General features: G+C 35.4%; 1 non-coding gene and 1 pseudogene across 1 annotated transcript; one reads left to right on the top strand and one right to left on the bottom strand.

Moving 5' to 3' along the window:
* The first annotated feature begins 230 nt into the window (after positions 1-230).
* Positions 231-328, top strand: LOC128287665 (small nucleolar RNA R71; annotated as a pseudogene).
* Positions 329-18444: 18116 nt separating this feature from the next.
* LOC128287409 (small nucleolar RNA R71) lies at positions 18445-18551 on the bottom strand. Its single transcript, XR_008278109.1, has one exon. It is a non-coding gene; the product is annotated as a small nucleolar RNA R71 (small nucleolar RNA).
* Between the last annotated feature and the right edge of the window lie 371 nt (positions 18552-18922).

Below are 18922 nucleotides of genomic sequence, written 5' to 3'. Positions count from 1 at the left end.
GGGCTGCCAAAGAAGCAAGTGTGTCTGCTATATGTACTCCTACTGCTCGTCTTTCTAAGGCTGCTCAGTTGGTTGGCCACTGATAGTTATTGCTGGCAATCCTTTCAATAATCTTATAAGAATCGTTATAAGACTTAGAAAGAAGGGCTCCATTTGCCAAAGTAACCACCATTATTCTGGTATGAATATTGAGATCAATATAGAAAGTCTCCATTTGAACGCAGCATGGAATGCTGTGATGAGAGCACTTTCGTAGTAACTCCTTGAACCGCTCACATGCCTCATATAAATCAAGTTACTGAAATGAAGTGATTTCATTTCGGATCTTGGCGGTTAAAGATGGAGGGAAATATTTCATTAAGAAACATTCAACCAACTCTTTCCATGTAGTTATGGAACCAGACAGCAGGGAGTTCAACCACGCTCGTGCTCTATCTCTTAAGGAGTATGGAAATAATCTTAGTCTTAAGGCGTCCTCACTCACCCCAACTAGTTTAAATGAGTCACTCTAAAGATGTGGATCTTCAGTAGGAATCCCACTAAGTTGAACCATATTTTTCAACATTTGGAACATGATCGGCTTCAGCTCGAATTGTTGTGCCTCGATTTCAAGCCTCCTAATACTCGGATTGAGCTCGTTGAATAGAAGAATGGCATATTGTTAATGGCACAGTTTCTATCATCGACAGCAATGATTGGATTGTGAGCATTATAAGTGAATGTTCCCCCCGGATTTTGGTTTGGAATTTTGAAATACATATCTTTGGTCCATCTTTGGTTTGCTTGTCTTCTCCTCTTTCAGAAAGTCCTTTCAATTTCAAGGTTTACGGGGAGTAAGTCAATGATTTGATAAATACTCATAAACACCTGAAACAAACACATACAAAAATGGAATTAAAATTTAGAAAAAAATAGACCAAAATGCAAAATTAACAATTTCACAAATAATGTCTTTTAAAACAGTCCCCAGCAATGGCGCCACAAACTTGGAACGATAGAAATGTGCAAGTATACACAATCGCAACAAGTAATAAAGTGACAAGTAAATGTCGAGTTATCATACACACAGAGACTGTGAAAAGATCTATTTATGAATGTTATTTAAAACACTTTGGTGAAGAAAAATATTTTGTTTAAAGAAGGTGATTAAAAACTCAGATTTTATACTAAGTAAGCTAAATAAATAAATCTCAAATGCACGATTTCAAAATACGACTTTAATCAATATGACATAATTGTGTAGATTAGTTACATTTCATCACATAAAATTATTAAACTCATGTTTATATTGTTACGAATAAATTCACGGCAACTCGGTAATTTGCTAACTTATGAACATACTCACCTACCAAAATCTATTCCTCTCTTGGACATATCTCTATGTCAATTCAATCAATTAAACAAATCTTAATAGGCAAATATGTTATAGCACATACATACTTATTAAATTGAAATAATCTCTTAAACATATCCCTATGTCAATTCAAACAATTAACTCGATTTAATAAGCACATAAAAGACTATGTGAGGTAACAAAGTATCCTTATCTTGAAATAGTTTAATCACAATAATCTTGCAAGTTATGCAAGGCAATTGTATCGTCAAATACCATTGTTAATTTAACCCTCAGCTACCTTAGATGATTAAACATGCACTGATTAAGTACTGTGTCTATTAATTACAATTTCAATCCATTTAAATAATTAATTCATTAGTTACCTAACAATTGTAATGCAAGAATAACTTAGTCATGATTTTACTTAATCAAGCATCTTACCGAGGCCTATAACAACATAAACACAATTTTAACAATTTAAGAAGACAGAATCAAGCATCTTACCGAGGCCTACAACAACATAAACACAATTTTAACAATTTAAGAAGACAGAATGCAATCAACCTAACATGAAATAAATTCAAGCTAAACTGATTAAATTAACTATTTCAACAACATAAATATTCATAGATATTTCCATCATAACAACAACAAAAATTAAAGAGATAGGGAACAAGAATCAAATCCGGTGTTTTTTCGTGCTTGACTAGCTTGCTTTGTTCTTCATTATCTGTTGTCGCTGTTGATCAAAGGTACTACGAACACTTCAATGTTGCTCCAAAATGGCTGATGAACACCCCTTTTCCAAGGGAGGAAATCGTCAAGAGAGCAAGAGAATTTAGAATGGCAAAGAAGAGAGAAAGTGGGGAGAAGAGAGAAAAGCTGTGAATGAATTGATACGTTTCAAATGATCAGCTTAAGGGGGTTTTTATATCTGAAGAAGGATGCTAAAAGTAGATAAAATTAGCAGTGAAAGAGCCCTCCCTTGGCCAGCCACACATGTGGCAAGTTTGATGACTTCAAACTTGCTAAATTAAGCTTGGGGCAAATCTAGAAAGCCACCAATTATGGAGGGTTTGAATGCAGCTTGAACAAGTCTTCGAAGGCCTCTTTGCAAGCTTAAATAATCAGCTAATAAACTGATTTGGATCAGCTCTTGGGACGGTTTTGGGCTGTCCATTTCTTGGGCGGTTTGGTTCACTCGGTTCGGTTCAACTAGACCATTTTTTCATAATTAATTATTAATAATTTATTAACCCAAATTAAATTGGATATAAATTAAAAGTAAATATATTATGAATTAATAAATATAATTTTGTACCATCTTAGGCTGAAATTTATTTTACCTCGATACTTCAAATTGCTTCTCGATTTTGTGCTTCTAGCAGTGTCACCGAGCCATTTTTCGCCCTTTGTGCAAATTCGTCGAAAATAACCAAAATTCATCAAAAATATTTATAAAATTAACTAAAATTCAACATGTTCATATTTTAAGTGCACTTTAATTATTTTATAAAAATTAATTATTTTTCGACAAGAATTTTATCGAAACTGTATGATTTTAAGTTAAAAAGGGTGTGTAAAAATGCGTAAATTTTTCGTGTTTCCAATACCATTGCTAATTTAACCCTCAGCTACCTTATATGATTAAACATGCACTAATTAAGTACTGTGCCCATTAATTAAAATTTCAATCCATTTAAATAATTAATTCATTAGCTACCTCACAATTGTAATACAAGAATAACTTAGTCATGATTTTACTTAATCAAGCATCTTACCAAGGCCTAGAGCAACATAAACACAATTTTAACAATTTTAGCAAACAAAATACAATCAACCTAACACGAATTAAATTCAAGCTAAATTGAATAAATTAACCATTCGAACAACATAAATATTCATAGATATGTTCATCATAACAACAAAAAAAATTAAAGAGATAAGGAACAAGAATAAAATCCGGTGTTTTTTCGTGGCTTGACTAGTTTGCTCCGTTCTTCCTTCTTCGTTGTCCTCGTCGACCAGGGCTGCTATGAACACTTAATTTCTGATCCAAATGTATGATGAATTCCCCTTTTCCAAGAGGAGAAATCGGCAAGAGAGCAAGGGAATTTGTAACGTAAAAGAAGAGAGAAACTGGAGAGAAGAAAGAAAAGATGTGAATGCTTCAGTTGTGTTTCAAATGATCAGCTTAAGGGGGGTTTTATAGCTGAAGAAGGACGATAAAAATAGCTAAATTTAGCAGCCAAAGAGCCCTCCCTTTTCCGGCCACACATGTGGCAAGTTTGATGATTTCAAACTTGTTAAATTAAGCCTGGGGCAAATCTAGAAAGCCACTATTTGTGGAGTGGTTTGAATGCTATTTGAATAATTCTTCAAGGGCCTCTTTGCAAGCTAAATAATCAGCCAATAAGCTGATTTGGGTCAGCACATGGGGCGGTTTTGGGCTGTCCATTACTTGGTCGGTTCGGTTCACTCGGTTCAGCTCAACTGGACCACTTTTCATAATTTATTAATAATAATTTATTAACCCAAATTAAATTGGATATAAATAAAAATTAATTATATTATGAATTAATACACATAATTTTGGACTGTCTTAGGCTGAAAATTAATTCGCCTTTATACTTCAAATTCCTTCTCCGTTTTGTGCTTCTAGTAGTGTCTGCAGAGCCATTTTTCGCCTTTTGTGCAAATCTGTCAAAAATAACCAAAATTCATCAAAATTAATTATAAAATTAATTAAAATTCAACATGTTCATATTTTAAGTACACTTTAATTATTTTATAAAAATTAATTATTTTCTGACAATAATTTTATCGAAACTGCATGAATTTAAGTTTAAAAGGGCATGAAAAGTGTGTAAATTTTTGAGTTTCCAGTGACATACCCCTGAAGATATTCCATGATGAGTGCATTGGTTGCTATATGATAACTCTTGAATGGATTTATATTTCATGCCTTTAGATCTAGCTAATTGCCTGTACTTAGGTACATTTAATTGCCTTTTAGGACATTCCATTAGTATTTTTCTTGTTTTAGCATTATAGTAGGAACTTGGGCTGTAGTTAAATGTTATTTATTTTTAATTTCTTGTGGCAGGGTTGTGTATGGTGGTGGATTGGCAGGTTCAAGATGAGGAACAAGAAGTAAATGAGTGAAGGTTTGCTAGGGCAAAGGGTTGATAGTTTGTCAACACGAATGCCATGACAATGCTGGAAATATGTCTAGTCAGCACTCAAAGAGTACCGACCTTAGGCCTAGTTGAACTTGTACGAGATATATCTACTTGAAAAAAGAGGGAATAAAATCATGGGCTATTGAATTTACCTTAAGAAAAATGATTATAAAAGCCAAAGGAGTAAACACTAAAGGGTGTGAAAAAAACCAAACTTAGGAAAAAAAATAGAGGGTACCAACTGAATAGAAACGGGAAGAGGAAGATGAAGTCAGTCCCTTTCAGCCACTACAGGACGCTACATCACTAGAGTGTGGGCTGGATAAAAGGAAACCATCTTCCTAAAGTTCTTTTGTTATTTCTTGATTACTTTTTGTGAATTGCTTTAATGAAAACGATGTTTAGTAATACTCTGGATTTGAATTTTAATTGCCAACCCATGAGCTAAATATGATAGGCTTGGAATTACTTGATGAAACTCTAATTTTCTTTAATGATTGAAGCGTAGGTCTGCTTTAATACACTATTTCATTCAGTGGTTTTTTTACAAAATTACATGTTTGTAAACTCTAGACATAGATGGATGTACATCATGTTCATTAAATTTATCTAATTCTAACAAGGTTAGGTTAATGAGATTGAAATGGAATGATATGACCAAGTATTCAACTGAATACTTGTAGCAACCTTGATAGTACTAGAAAGAACATATGTTTTCTCCCTACTTATTGGTTAATTTGTCTCCATTTAGTTATCTTTAGCACATATTTTAGCATTTTCAGTTAGTAAATTGTATTTTATAACTCAGTGGATCTTACCCTTTTTATCCTTAATTTTGTCATGTTTTGGTACCAATGTCGCTGCATGAGTATTTCCAGATTGCACCTAGAATTGTCGCCACTCCTGACAGCTATCTGGATAAGAACAAAAATGTGTGAGCTATCTAGTCTAGTATAACCAACTTGTACGTATAGAGGCAGTATGATTCTGATGAAAAGACACTTGTACTATTTGGAAGAATATAAATATTCAAGTGAAAAGGAAAAAAATAGGAGAGGCTTTTAGGGGTATTATCTTCTTCAAACCTCTCTTTTGAAGCTTTTCAGCTTTGGCTGCTTAAGTCTCTTACAGGTGCACCGACATGAAAGGGACGCAGATCAGCTCCTGACAAGGAGCCCTGAGTATGACACAAGAGGGAATGGAGAGATTCAAGTCAAGATTTTCTAGAGATAGTATTCTCCACTTGTTTCTTTTATATTTCTTTTCTAAACGATGGTGATTACATTCTATTTCATGTTTGTACGGAAGTACACATGATTTCTAGGTTAAATGTTATTTTGTTCATCTTGCTTCTATTGTTTAAATTTTGGGTTTGAATGTTTTTAAAATGGAAGTGTTATTATGGTCACTGACATTGGAAAGTACAGTGACAGTTCAAGCTAACAAGCATGACAATGGAAGTTTCTTGAGGATTAGAGGAATTTAACCCTCTTGTTCTTAATAGTGTTCCATTGCCATCATCGAAAGGTGTGGCTAATGTGCATGTTTAAGTCTTAGATTAAATATAGAAGTTAAGCTTCGTAAGATATTCATTTCAATAATGCATCGACAATCACTTATTCTATTATACTTTGTGAGCACTTAGTATTCTATTGAATATTCACATTGGGGATCCCAATTTATCATTATCATTATCATATTCTATTGAATATGCACTAATCTCACAATTTATCTTATTTCTATCTATTTATTGCACTGGCATTGATAGAATAAAGAGAACCATCATCATGGGATCGATATCCGACAGACTCATATATGTCTACTATACTTGCATCGACAGTGTACACTTGCATATTAATGTTGTGACGTTAAACAGCCGATCATGTTTTGGCGCCGTTGCCGGGGATGGTGTTTGTTTCTTTTTCTTTTTTTTTTGCACTTTGTTTATTTTATTATATAATATTTAGTTTCCACTAACTTGTTTTCTTTTTATCACTATTTTCACATTTTTTTATGTGTTTCATGACCCGAAGCAATTTGGAGTTTATTGTCGATTTTGATCTAGAAATTGAAAGAACCATTTAAAGGAGACTTCAAGAACAAATGAATATGACTTTTCCAAGAAACAATGAAGCCATACCCTAGGTGCAACACCAAAATGCTAATGACCCACCGTTGCTGCCAGACACTCAAATAAAAAATAGGACTATACGAGACTTTGTAGTACCTATCTTGGATGACTTACAACTGGGAGTTGTAAGGCCAGCAATCCAAGCAAGGAATTTTGAACTCAAGCCAGTAATGTTTCAAATGTTGAATTCTAATGGAAATATGCTGGATTACCATATGAAGATGTACGAAACCATCTTAAATCATTTTTATTGATTTGTGCTTCCTTTAGCCAACAAAGCATTCCTGATGATGCTTTTGAAGATGCAATTATTTCCTTATTCCTTGCAGGCAAGAGCTCGTACTTGGTTCCTTAGCTACCTGCGAGATCAATTACTTTTTAGAATGCACTAGCAACATAATTTGTTTTATGCTTTAACCCGCCGACAATGAATGCTCATCTTTAAAATGATGTTACAACTTACATCCACTAGATGAGAATCTTCACACTATTAGGAAATGTTATAAATCTTTGCTTCGACGTTGCCCCATGCGTGGCATTCGACAGGAAACACAAAATGAAATTTTCTATAATAGGCTGAATTCACAAATGAGAAATCTTGTTGACGCATCAGCCAATGGTCATTTGTTGGATAGTACTTATAATAATGCTGTTGAAATTCTTGAGAGAATTGCTCAGAACAATTATCAATATCCTATCTCTAGAGCTGCACAAGCAAAAGCTACTTTGGAAGTTATTGAATTGGACGCAATATCTGCACTTAGTGCTTAAGTTTCTTCTCTTGCAAATATGATAAAAAATATGCAAGGGACTAGTGAAGTTGCACGTATACAAGCCGCTTAACAAGTTGATGTTCCAACCTTTTATTGTGAGACTTCCAGTGACGACCATAGTTATGAAGATTCTCCACAACATGCAGAGAATGCCTTTTATGTCAGTAATATCCGCAACAATTCTTTTGGCTATAATTCTACACACGATCAACAACCTTAGGTTGTTCACTTGTTCATTTTCATATTATTCACATAATTGTTCTCCAATTTGTCACTGCATTCTTACTATTGTCTTGTCATAACATTTCCCATTATTTATCAATCACAAATATTGCACATATCATTATTCATTCAAATTACCATTGCATTCTTATCATTATTTTTGTCATAAAATTAATCATATTCATTATAATAACTCGACCATTTTATACCTAACCGATCCCTGTGAACAGATCTCACTTATCACTTTGGTACTTGATTTGACGTGTATACTTGCACAATTCGCATATCATTTCACACTTATGTGTTGTGACATCAACTATGGATATGAACTAAACATGAGATAGGGCATTTTTGTCCACATAATCAAACTTAAAGCCCGAGAATGTCAGATGACCTGGGGTTAAGGACAACGGTCACCTAAAATCTATAAATAGGCTCCTTTGTAACATGTTATGGACACCATTCACTTAGCATAGAATTAGCCTTTTAATTTTAGTTTAAATTTATTGCTTAGGTTAGATTTATTTTCATTCGTTCTTGTTCTATTTTGAGCAATCTGTATTGTAGAGACAACCAATTTACGATCAATCTTAATACAACCCTTTATATTGATTTTATATTGTCTATGAAGACCATAAGGAACTAATCCCTCTATGAGGGATTAGCGAGTGGATGTATGATCTATTAATTATTTTGTACGGATACTCAATGGATCAGCTATTTGGGAAAGGAAGAACGTGAAACAAACCCTAAGCCTGATAATCTTGGCAAGTCATTAAGGTAGGAATTAACCCAAAATTGGTAGGGCCCATCTGTAAACACTTTCACCCCAAATCGGTCTAGACTGTGATGTTAGAAGATAAGTAGTTCTTGCAGACTCGTTATCTAAGTAGAAGATCAAAAGATCCTACTGGGATAGTGACTAGTTGATTGATGAAGAACTCGAAGCAACAATTGATGGGGATTTCAGAAGCGAGCTAATAACCCATAATCATATTTGATTATTTCTATTATTCAACCTCTCGAATTCTAGTTCTTGATATTTATATTATTTTTATTATTATAAAAAAACCTTATAAAGTCATTTTATTTTACATTCATGCTATAACTAAACTAAAGTACTAACTATATCTTTTAGTGCTTAGGTTAAAATTGATGTAACATTCGCATCCCTTGAGTACGATCCTTGTAGTACTCACCTACTCCGTTATAACTGTAACACCCCAAACCTGGCCTAAAAGTTAGGCCCAAATCTGATGTGTCATATTGAAGTGTTTTTCGAAAATCTTGTTTTCATTGAAAACCCTTCTTATTTGAAAACTTGAGTAAAATCCCAGTTACGTTAGTTTATTTTCAACACATGGTTAATTGAAAAATACATAATTTTATTCCCAAAATCTCTTTTAGTTGTAGAAGCTAGTTTTAAATTAATTACGAAAAACTTGATGTTAAAAAGTTAAGTTGCGAAAGCATTTTGAAAATGTTGCAGAAACGTAGTGTTTGAAAATAGTTATTATTTTGGAAAACCGTGTCCTACTTCTAACAGATATTAAACATACTAAATAAACTTCCCAAATAAAAAGTTAAGAAAATAAAGAGGCCTTATTACAACCCAAATAAAAACCAAAGTGCTTATCTAAATAAACAAAATAGAAAAACATGTGCAGCTGTGTGGTCGTCTCTGAGTCCTTTTGCGACACCAATCCACCTAATGCTGGGGATTACCTGCATAGTTAATAAACGGGGTGAGTTTATGAAACCTCAGTGTGTAACCCCCTTCCTAGAGTAATAGTCGATATCAAAAGCGAAATGTAAATTGATCGCCTAGAGCCGTTAACGTAAAACAAAGACAGTCCGATTCAGAGCATACGTGGGCCAAAGCCTATTACAATAACATTTGGGTCACAGCCCATAACAAAATCAGTTGAGTCTAGCCCAAACTAATAGCAGAATACAATGTGTGAATGTATGGATGAATGTTATCCCATCCAACCCTGCACTACCTGTGGGGAATAACTCACCCACGCCATCCCTACACTTACAATGTTAGCACCGGTTGCAGTACTAACCGAAATCACAGCAAAACTGCTAGCAATATGCGTGGCTTAAAGCCATTATTACGATAATACGATTAGCACAAAGCCATCGATAACAGATCAGCACATAGCCATCAATATCATATTGGCACAAAGACATCAATAACATACTAGCACAAAGCCTTCAATAGCATATTGACACAAAGCCTTCAATAACATATCGGGACAAAGCCATAATCAGAATAACAGGCTAAAAGACCTCAGTATAGAATCTTCCTCCATAATAGTGTCCCAACCCCATGCATTATGTCGTGCATGCAGAATGTCATCCTCACTCATTACACGTGTATGCAGTATGGCAATGCTCAATAACAGTCATTTACGTACATATCATAAGCACATCAGTCATACTTAACACAAATTAAATAGTCATTATACCTCTAGGGTTATATTGGTCATTTTTACCTAATAGGGGTAAAACGCCATTTTACCCTACAGGAGTATTTTAGTAATTTACCCTACGGGGTATTTTAGCAATTTACCCTACAAGGGTATTTCTGTAATTTTACAAATTGGGGTCTTAATGACCCAACAGAAGGCCCATCGTCACCTCGAGCGACTTAAGTAACCTAAACAGACATAACGATCTAATTGGGCCTAAGACCCATACTAGGCCCAAGTGGGCCCACACCCTCATGTGGCCCATTTAGCCCTAATTTAGATACGGTGTGTGACCTACATAGCCCAGTGCAATAATTATCACAAGTTGCAGATTTAATCCGTATGGGGCGCATGAGCCCATTGGGCCCACACGGCCTATCTAGGCCTTACGTGGCCCAGAACTACCTAAGTCATGTGCACGACATGACAAGTCTATCTACATCCCACTTAACAGTGAACTTTACACAAGCAGGCCCACAGGCCCATCAGGCCCAGAACAGCCCCAGCACATGAGAACACTCATGGTGGCCTCTATAGTCTATCGCCCATGATTTGTGGGCTCAGTTCACCCCTCATGCGTTCGTACGCTCGTGAGGCCCCGAATGCTGAGGTTTTGGCTTTTCGACTTTTGTCGACTTCCAACGAAGAAGGGCATGAATACACACCTGTTTATGAGAACGCGCCGAAGTCCACAATCACTAACCTTGGCACATCCTGCATTGAGTCTTAATCACTATTTCCCTCACCAACTCATCTGGTTCGCTCTATTTAAAGCCATATTCTCACCAATTCCCATGTTAGCTTCCCGATGTGGGATTACTTTCAACCATTAGAAAATTTCCTTATTTTTATATGACCACTTCAACCACAGAGTTCCAGTCCAACTCCACCTCCTACACAGCCCAAATAGCAAAATAAATACCCTATTGCGCTCCCAAGACTTGAACCTTAAACCTCACAGTTACACAATACGCCAACTTGCCACTACACCACAAGGTTCTTTGTGTCACCATTTTAGCCTCAATTAATTATAAGGTCTATAGGCCAAAGTTTAGGTTCCTTTAAAAGAAATACCAAAATAAATTGTAAGAGCCAAGACTTGAACCAAGGCTCCCTTGCAACCTTAATGATGCCACAACCACTAGACCACATGCTTCCTTGTGTCATTTATTTACCACAATAATTTAAAAGGCCTTTATCCAATCACCCAGGGTTTTATTCACTTAAAACCAAAATTTTTGCTAAAGCGCAGGTTTGAACCCAAGATTTCTCCAACACTTCTCAGGGCCATTAACCACCAAAACAGACATTCAATTGTGCCATTTCCTTATACAATTAAATACTTATATACAACCTCCTTACGGACCCATAATCAAGGCCCAATACTTCTAGGCCCAAATTCGAGGCATTACAATAACTATAGTATAACTGGACCCATACTTGTGGATTCCACCTCATTAATATATCTTTTACTGCAATATTTACACTTTGGATGTTATTACATCCGAAGGCAGTCAAGTTGTTGGCACCGTATCCAAGAAGGCAACGCCACTAGTTTGATTTTAATTTTTTCACTTAGAAAGAATAATTAGTAAATTTTTAGGTTATAGATACAATTTTATTTTATTTATTACTACTAATCTTTTCTTTATGGATCTAGTGTATGACTCGTAGTAGAGGCACACCTATTGTAGCAGTCATAGATCCAAAGAGAATAATCCAAAGAGATCCTCGCCAGCAACATCACTAGTAGCAAATGAAAGATCCGTCGCCACCTACTGTACGTAACATACCATGTGAGAATCCATTTGTTAACGATAACGTGTTAAGAAATCCACTAGCATCACCACGACTCGCGATCATGCATATGGCTCCTAACGAGAGGCATTACCAAGTCTAGACATGTTTTAAGAGAATAGAACGAGATCGGCTATTATAGCAAATAATGTTGAAATTAAGTAGACAATGATTCAGATGATCTAGAATAATCTACAATTTAGGGGCACGATAGCAGAGGATTTGAATCAACATTTGAAACTGTTTCTTCAACTTTGTGATACTTTTAAGTATAATTGGGTCACTAATGACGCTATTCATCTTTGGTTCTTCCCCTTTTCTTTGACTGATAACACCTTTTTCTTGATTAGACTAGTAGGCACCAGGATTTATCATGACTTGGGATGAATGCGTTGGAAAGTTTTTACAAAAGTTTTCCCCTATAAGTAAAACGGTTCAATTAAGAGGAGAGATTGTTGTTTTGAGATAGATGGAAGGAGAAAGTTTCCATGAGGCTTGGGAATGTTTCAAAATATTGATTCAAAAATTCCACACCTCATATTTCCATAGTGGATGCGATTGTAGGTGTTTTATAATGGGTTGGATGTGAACGCAAGATTAGGCCTAGATGGAGCAGGGGGAGGAAAACTCATGCATAGGATGTAGAAGGATGTGTATGAAATAATTGAGAACATGTAATTGAACTCATATTAGTGGCCAATTGAACGATTTACATTTGGCCAGAAAACCATTACGATAAAAGCTATTCAAGAGGATGATAAGTATCAACAGTTAGTGGATAGGCTTTATCGTATTGAATCTGCAAATAATGCACAGTCTATGAGTGGAGGAGAAAAACCACTTTTCCACAACCTCAACAATCCTACCGATGATGTGAATTATATTGGAAATAGGGTTGGAAACCCTTATTCCAACACTTACAATCTCAGTTGGAGAGATCACCCGAATTTGAGATGTGGAGGAAACCAATGAGGAGGTAATAGTTCAAACCAAGCTAAAAATACTAACTATCAACCTCCTTATTTGTAGAAACCTCAAGATAGGATCAACCCAAGTGACCATACTACATGTGCTCAACGTTTGGATTGAATCAAGGGAAAAAGGCAGTTAATGAGAATAGATGTGTAACACCCCAAACTCGGCCCAGACGTTATGGTCAAATCTGGCGTGTCACATTGAAGTGTTTTAGCGAAAACCGTGTTTTCATTGAAAACTCTTCTTAAACAAAAGAAACCTTAGTTAACTTAGAAATAAACACACCTTTCAGTTACGAAAGCCTTGTTTAAAACATTTGATTTAAGAAAACTTATCATTTAAAAATTGAGTTGCGGAAGCGTAGAAAACATACTATAATTTAGGATACCCATGTTCAACTTCTCGTAATTACAATGAAAATAGTAATAATAATTCAAGTAACCATAGCATAATGAAAACCTTATTACAATCTGATCTGAAACATACTTAATAAAATAAAACTTATAAGCTTAAAAAACAAGTCTAATTTTTGTCTTGCTAGCTGGCCACCTAGAGTCCCTCCAAAAATCGAATCGTCTACTGAGCATCACCTGAAAATAAAATAGAAGAGAGGGTGAGTTTTCGCAAACTCAGTGTGTACAACCTTTGATGGAAAAAAAAGCATTCAAAAATCATTATACATCAAACATGCAATGCAATCCCATCCAAATTATCCATCCGCTACACACTAGCTTTGTCCCTCGACACACCATGTGAGGATATAAATATTGACCCACCCAGCCCACACTCCAATGGTAGCCCGGTTGCGGAACTACCTTCATTTACATATTGGGCTTTAAAAGTCGTCAGTGTATCCACGATTGTCAGGCAACCATGCGATCCTCATGTACTTCCTCCGTTCCACAGTTCCCACCCCATATGCAACCTAAACAGAACATCATATGTATGCATGTCACATCCATAAAACTTGCATTCAACATCTAGGGGTATTTTGGTCATTTTTACCCTTAAAGGCGTTTCGGTAATTTTCCCTTAATTATGGCTTTCACTTACCTTGACCCGTTAACAAGTCTCGCAAGCTAAGATGAATGAATACTATGCACCAAGTAGGATTCCAGAGAAGAGGAGGTGGGTCATTAAGACCGCTTAAGTACCAAGCTCTCCCTAGATCCAATCCTAGACATGCATATACCCGTTGTCATACCATAACCCTATGACTTGTCCACGGTCTCAATTAATTAATTAAGTTTTATGTAGTCATCATATACTAGGCCCAATACCCGTACATACATGCATATGGCCCATTGGGCCCAATCTCATTCATATGGCCCATCTGGCCCAGTTCATATTCTTATGGCCCACTAGGCCCAATTCACATTCATATGGCCCATTAGGCCCAAATCATATTATACTCATGCTCACATACAAATTTCCTAACACATAGCATCACTTAACAATCTTTGCCTATTATAGGCCTAATAGCCCATTAGGCCCATTTAGCCCATTTTGGCCCATTTGGCCAATTCTCAACCCAAGTCCACGAAATTTCCAGTGGGCCTCAGGCAACCTATTAGTTTCCTCTCCACAAGTGTTCGCGCACTCGTGTGACTACCATAGCCCAACTTTCGACATTTCGGCATTTCAGCTTTTCAGCTTTTCGGCTTTTCGGCTTTTCGGCATTTCGGTATTTCAGCTTTTGCCAATTCATTGTGTGTGTGTAGTGTATGTACACACCTGGTAGGCAAGTGTGCTACGATTTCCTACAATAGATATCACTCAAAGATTAATCTTGCATACTTATCAAATACTTTACCAAAAGCCGGAATCTCACATTAACCTTACCTTGGGCGATAAGTATAACAGCCCCTTCACTAACCACGACCAACTCCTAGATCTACACCAATCGTAACTATTAAAACCAAAATAATAGGTGACTCGTATCCAACACAAGTCCCCTTACCTTACTATTGCTATTCGGCCAACCTTAGCCAATGGATGAGGAATACTTACCAAAATCGCAACACCTAAGGGGCAATTCGGCAATGAGATAAGATCTAAGATCTAATATTAATTCCCTACCACAGTTTATTAGAAAGACTGAGGGACAATATTCGATACTTAGCAAAGAAACCGATTGGGAGAACAACACTTACACTAGATTTGACCGAAGTAGAAGGAGTAGTAATTGAATCAAGGGTATTCGGCCAAAGAAGTTCGGCCCTTTACGATTTTGTATGGAAAAAGAGGGTTATTTGGCTCCAAAGAAAAAGAAAGAAAAGTTAGCAATGAGGTAAAGGAAGAATAGAATTCAGCACAAGGAAGGAGAAAAAGAAAAAAAAAGGCAGAGGGTTTTCGGCTTTTAGAGAAAAGAGTTTCTGGTAACAGGGTGAAGGAAATTCGGTCATTAGCTTCATACCCTAGCATTCGGCACCTATTTATAAACCTTCTAGCCGAATTTTCCCATTCCCAATTCCCCATTCGGCTCAATCACTTCTCCCTTCTCATCTCCTCGTTTTTCTCCCTGATAACCCCTCGATCCTTTCCTTAATTTTCTCTCCTGAACACTTCCCTTGGAGTCCACTTTCATGCCACTTCCATCCTTCTAGAAGGTCAAAATTAAACTTCTAAGAACACTAAGCTAGGATTTGAGCCTTAGACATCCTTGCTAGCTATTAATGCCACCTCCCTACACTCTAAGTGACGTCACTTAGCCACTCCTCTACTAGGCTATTTGCTGCTATTTTCCCCTATCTTTATTTAAAAGCCCAACTACTTGCCAACCCTGATTCTTTTAATAATTAACTTATAATTTCTTTTACCCCTTAATTCAAACTCAAACCTTGACCAAGACCTATCTTTGCCTAATTAGCACTTAACCAGAATTATTAAGCGCAAAAAGAAAAATTCAAGATTTCAAGACTTTTGAATTTCAGGATTTTTGGGGCATTACAAGATCAAGCATGTGCAGTGTCAGTGCACCAACTCAACTAGAACATTGACTAAACTTGATGACCAAATGAGCCAATTGATAAGCATGATTGGTGTAAACTGAAAAATATATAGGATTTTTCCTATGTAATTTATCACCTTTTTACTTAAATACGTTGTTAAAACTAAGTAATTGTTTAATAGTTTAATGAAATGTGTGAAAATATGAAATTAGGACATGGAAATTATTAAAATGTAATTTTATGCTTTATTATATAGTTTTAATGCATAAAATGGCTTATTTTAGATTTATTTGAACATATTATATTTTAAGACATAAAATGGGCCATGCATGATTAAATTAAATAATAAAATATGAAGTTATATTTAATAAATCATTTTAAAATATTTTATTAATAATTTGGGTTTTAATTATTTATTTATTTTATTCTTTGGTCCTTTAATTTATTGATTTATTTTGGACAGGTCGATAGCTTTGTTGGATTACAAAAATCGTCCAATTTAAAAACCAAATCAACCCTAATTCGACTGCACATGGCTGTCCACATAAACTACTTTTTGGTTTAATTACACAAGGTCCTTGCAATGTTGAAGAAATTAGAAATTCGCTCGAAGATTTAAATTTGACCGAGTCTCAGTCCTGAGTTGTTATGGCATTTAAATTGCTTAAAAATCAAGCAAAATTCAACTCAAAATCCACTAAGCATAGCCGGTCACTCATTGAAAAAGCTTGAAGAGACTAAACTTCTCTATTTTTAGCAAACTATCCTCCTCTCTTCACCTATAAATAAGACCTTATTTGATCTCTCATCAATTATCCCTCATCCATCATCATTCTCTCTTCTCTCTCAATTCTCTTTAGCATTTTCCATTTCCCACGCCTAGCATCATCTCTTCATAGAGATTTTAGAAATTAAGCCTCTTAAAGAGCCCTTGGTCGGCCACCTTAGAGAGCCATCAGTAAAGGAGAAAAGTAAAGGAGCGAAGGAGCCTCGTCGGTCAGAGTCTTGGGTGACAGCCACTTTGATTTGGGTTTAATCTTTCTTTTCTTTGATTTAATCTGAAAAATTTTGCTATGTGTTCTTTGTTCTTGTTTACAACAATGTTATCTTAATTTTATTTAAGCTAGGATGATTGCTTTGATTAAATAATATTTATTTGATTCATGTTTATAATGTTTCAGCCTCAATCGATCATGTTTTCAATTAAAATCAAGTCTGTATTTCGTTCATACATTATTGAAATGCACTTGAATTACCTAAGCAATCCTAATCAGACGACAGCTAGTGGACCTATAATTGAAATATGCATGCTAAATTTAGATCCTAACTCGATTAAATTGAAGGTTACATAACAACTCTAACCAAGCTCTGTTATTTGCATAGTTTTTAGATTTGTGTGATTAAATTGTTTCAAACCTAACACATCCCTGTTACCTCACACAAATGCTAAGAAACCCTTAGTAAACAAGGATCAGTAAAATGCATATTTACTAAGTAAAGGATTCTGAAAGGACCTAATGTGGTTTCCAAACTCATGAAAGATTGAGTTGCCATGGAATGTTTTTCCGAATGTTAGTAAGCATGTTGATAATAAATTGAGTTTAATTAAAGTAATTGTCCTAGTTTATTTATGTTATAATTGTTGCAAATTGTGTTTAATTTCACTAAAATCTATTTCAGTTATATAGTTTGCATACTTAGGATAATTTGCATTGGGGATCATTGCATTTAGTTTAATATATTCAATTTTCACTTCTCAACCATATTGTGTTTTTATTTACCAAGTTGTTAGTATAATTTTACAATCATGTGATTTAACACAAATACAATCCTTGTGGAGTCGATAGCTCGATTCTTACTTATTACTTGATAATGACTGTGTACACTTGCACAAACCTACGCGTTACAAGTTTTTGGCGACATTGCCAAGGATTGTTAGCTGTTGCCGTAGTTTTTTTTTTTTGTGAAATTATTTACTTCCAATTTGGTTTATTTCTAACATTACTAACTTATTATTTTTTAATTTTGTGATTTTCTTTTCTGGTGTTTATGAGCATAGATCGGATTATCGATTTACTCCTTGTAGACCCTGAAATTGAGCGAACTTTTATACAAAGAAGATGTGAACAAATAGCTCAAAGACAAGTCGGGATGGACCTTGGAAATTAGAATCAAGACCAAGTAAATGAAGCCGGTCATGTACAAAATCTCATCCTCATTGCCGATGATAGGGATCGTGCATCAGACAATATGTTGTTCCATTTTTCTATGAGTTAAATCCAGGAATTAGAAAGCCAGATATTGAGGCAACCCAATTTGAATTGAAACCAGTGATGTTTCAAATGCTACAAATGGTGGGCCAATTCAGTGGTATGCCCACGGAAGATCCACATCTCCACCTTCGATTGTTTATGGAGGTGAGTGATTCATTCAAGGTAGCTGGTGTGACTAAAGACACACTGAGGTTGAAGTTGTTTCCATACTCATTGCAACATTGAGCACGAGCATGGCTCAATTCATTGCCACCAAATTCCATATCTACATGGCATGAATTAGTAGAGATATTTTTGTTTAAGTATTTCTCGCCTAGCAAAAATGCTAAGTTGAGGAACGAGATCACAACTTTCCGACAATTGGATGACGAGTCTTTATATGAGGCTTAAGAGCGATTCAAGAAGTTACTTCGTAAGTGTCCTCATCATGGGATTCCTTATTGTTTCCAATTGGTGATATTCTATAATGGTCTCAATGTATATACAAGATTGATGGTAGATGCTTCTGCGAATGGTGTAATTTTATCTAAGTCTGATAATGAGGCTTATGAGATCATCGAGAGGATCACAAGTAATAACAATCAATGATCAAAAAATTAAACAGCTTCAAGAAGATGCGTAGACAGAGTTCATGAAGTTGACGCCCTCACTTTGTTATCAACTCAGGTATCATATAATTCCTCTATGTTAAAACAGTTTATCGTTAATAGTGCTAATAATTTTGTAGCTCAACCACCAAGTTCGTTTGAAGTAGTTTCCTATGTGTACTGTAGGGAAGGTCATTCTTTTGAAAATTGTCCATCAA

This window comes from Gossypium arboreum, chromosome 13, assembly GCF_025698485.1.
Source record: "Gossypium arboreum isolate Shixiya-1 chromosome 13, ASM2569848v2, whole genome shotgun sequence".
NCBI lineage: Eukaryota > Viridiplantae > Streptophyta > Magnoliopsida > Malvales > Malvaceae > Gossypium > Gossypium arboreum.
This window is presented reverse-complemented; position numbering and strand designations above follow the sequence as displayed.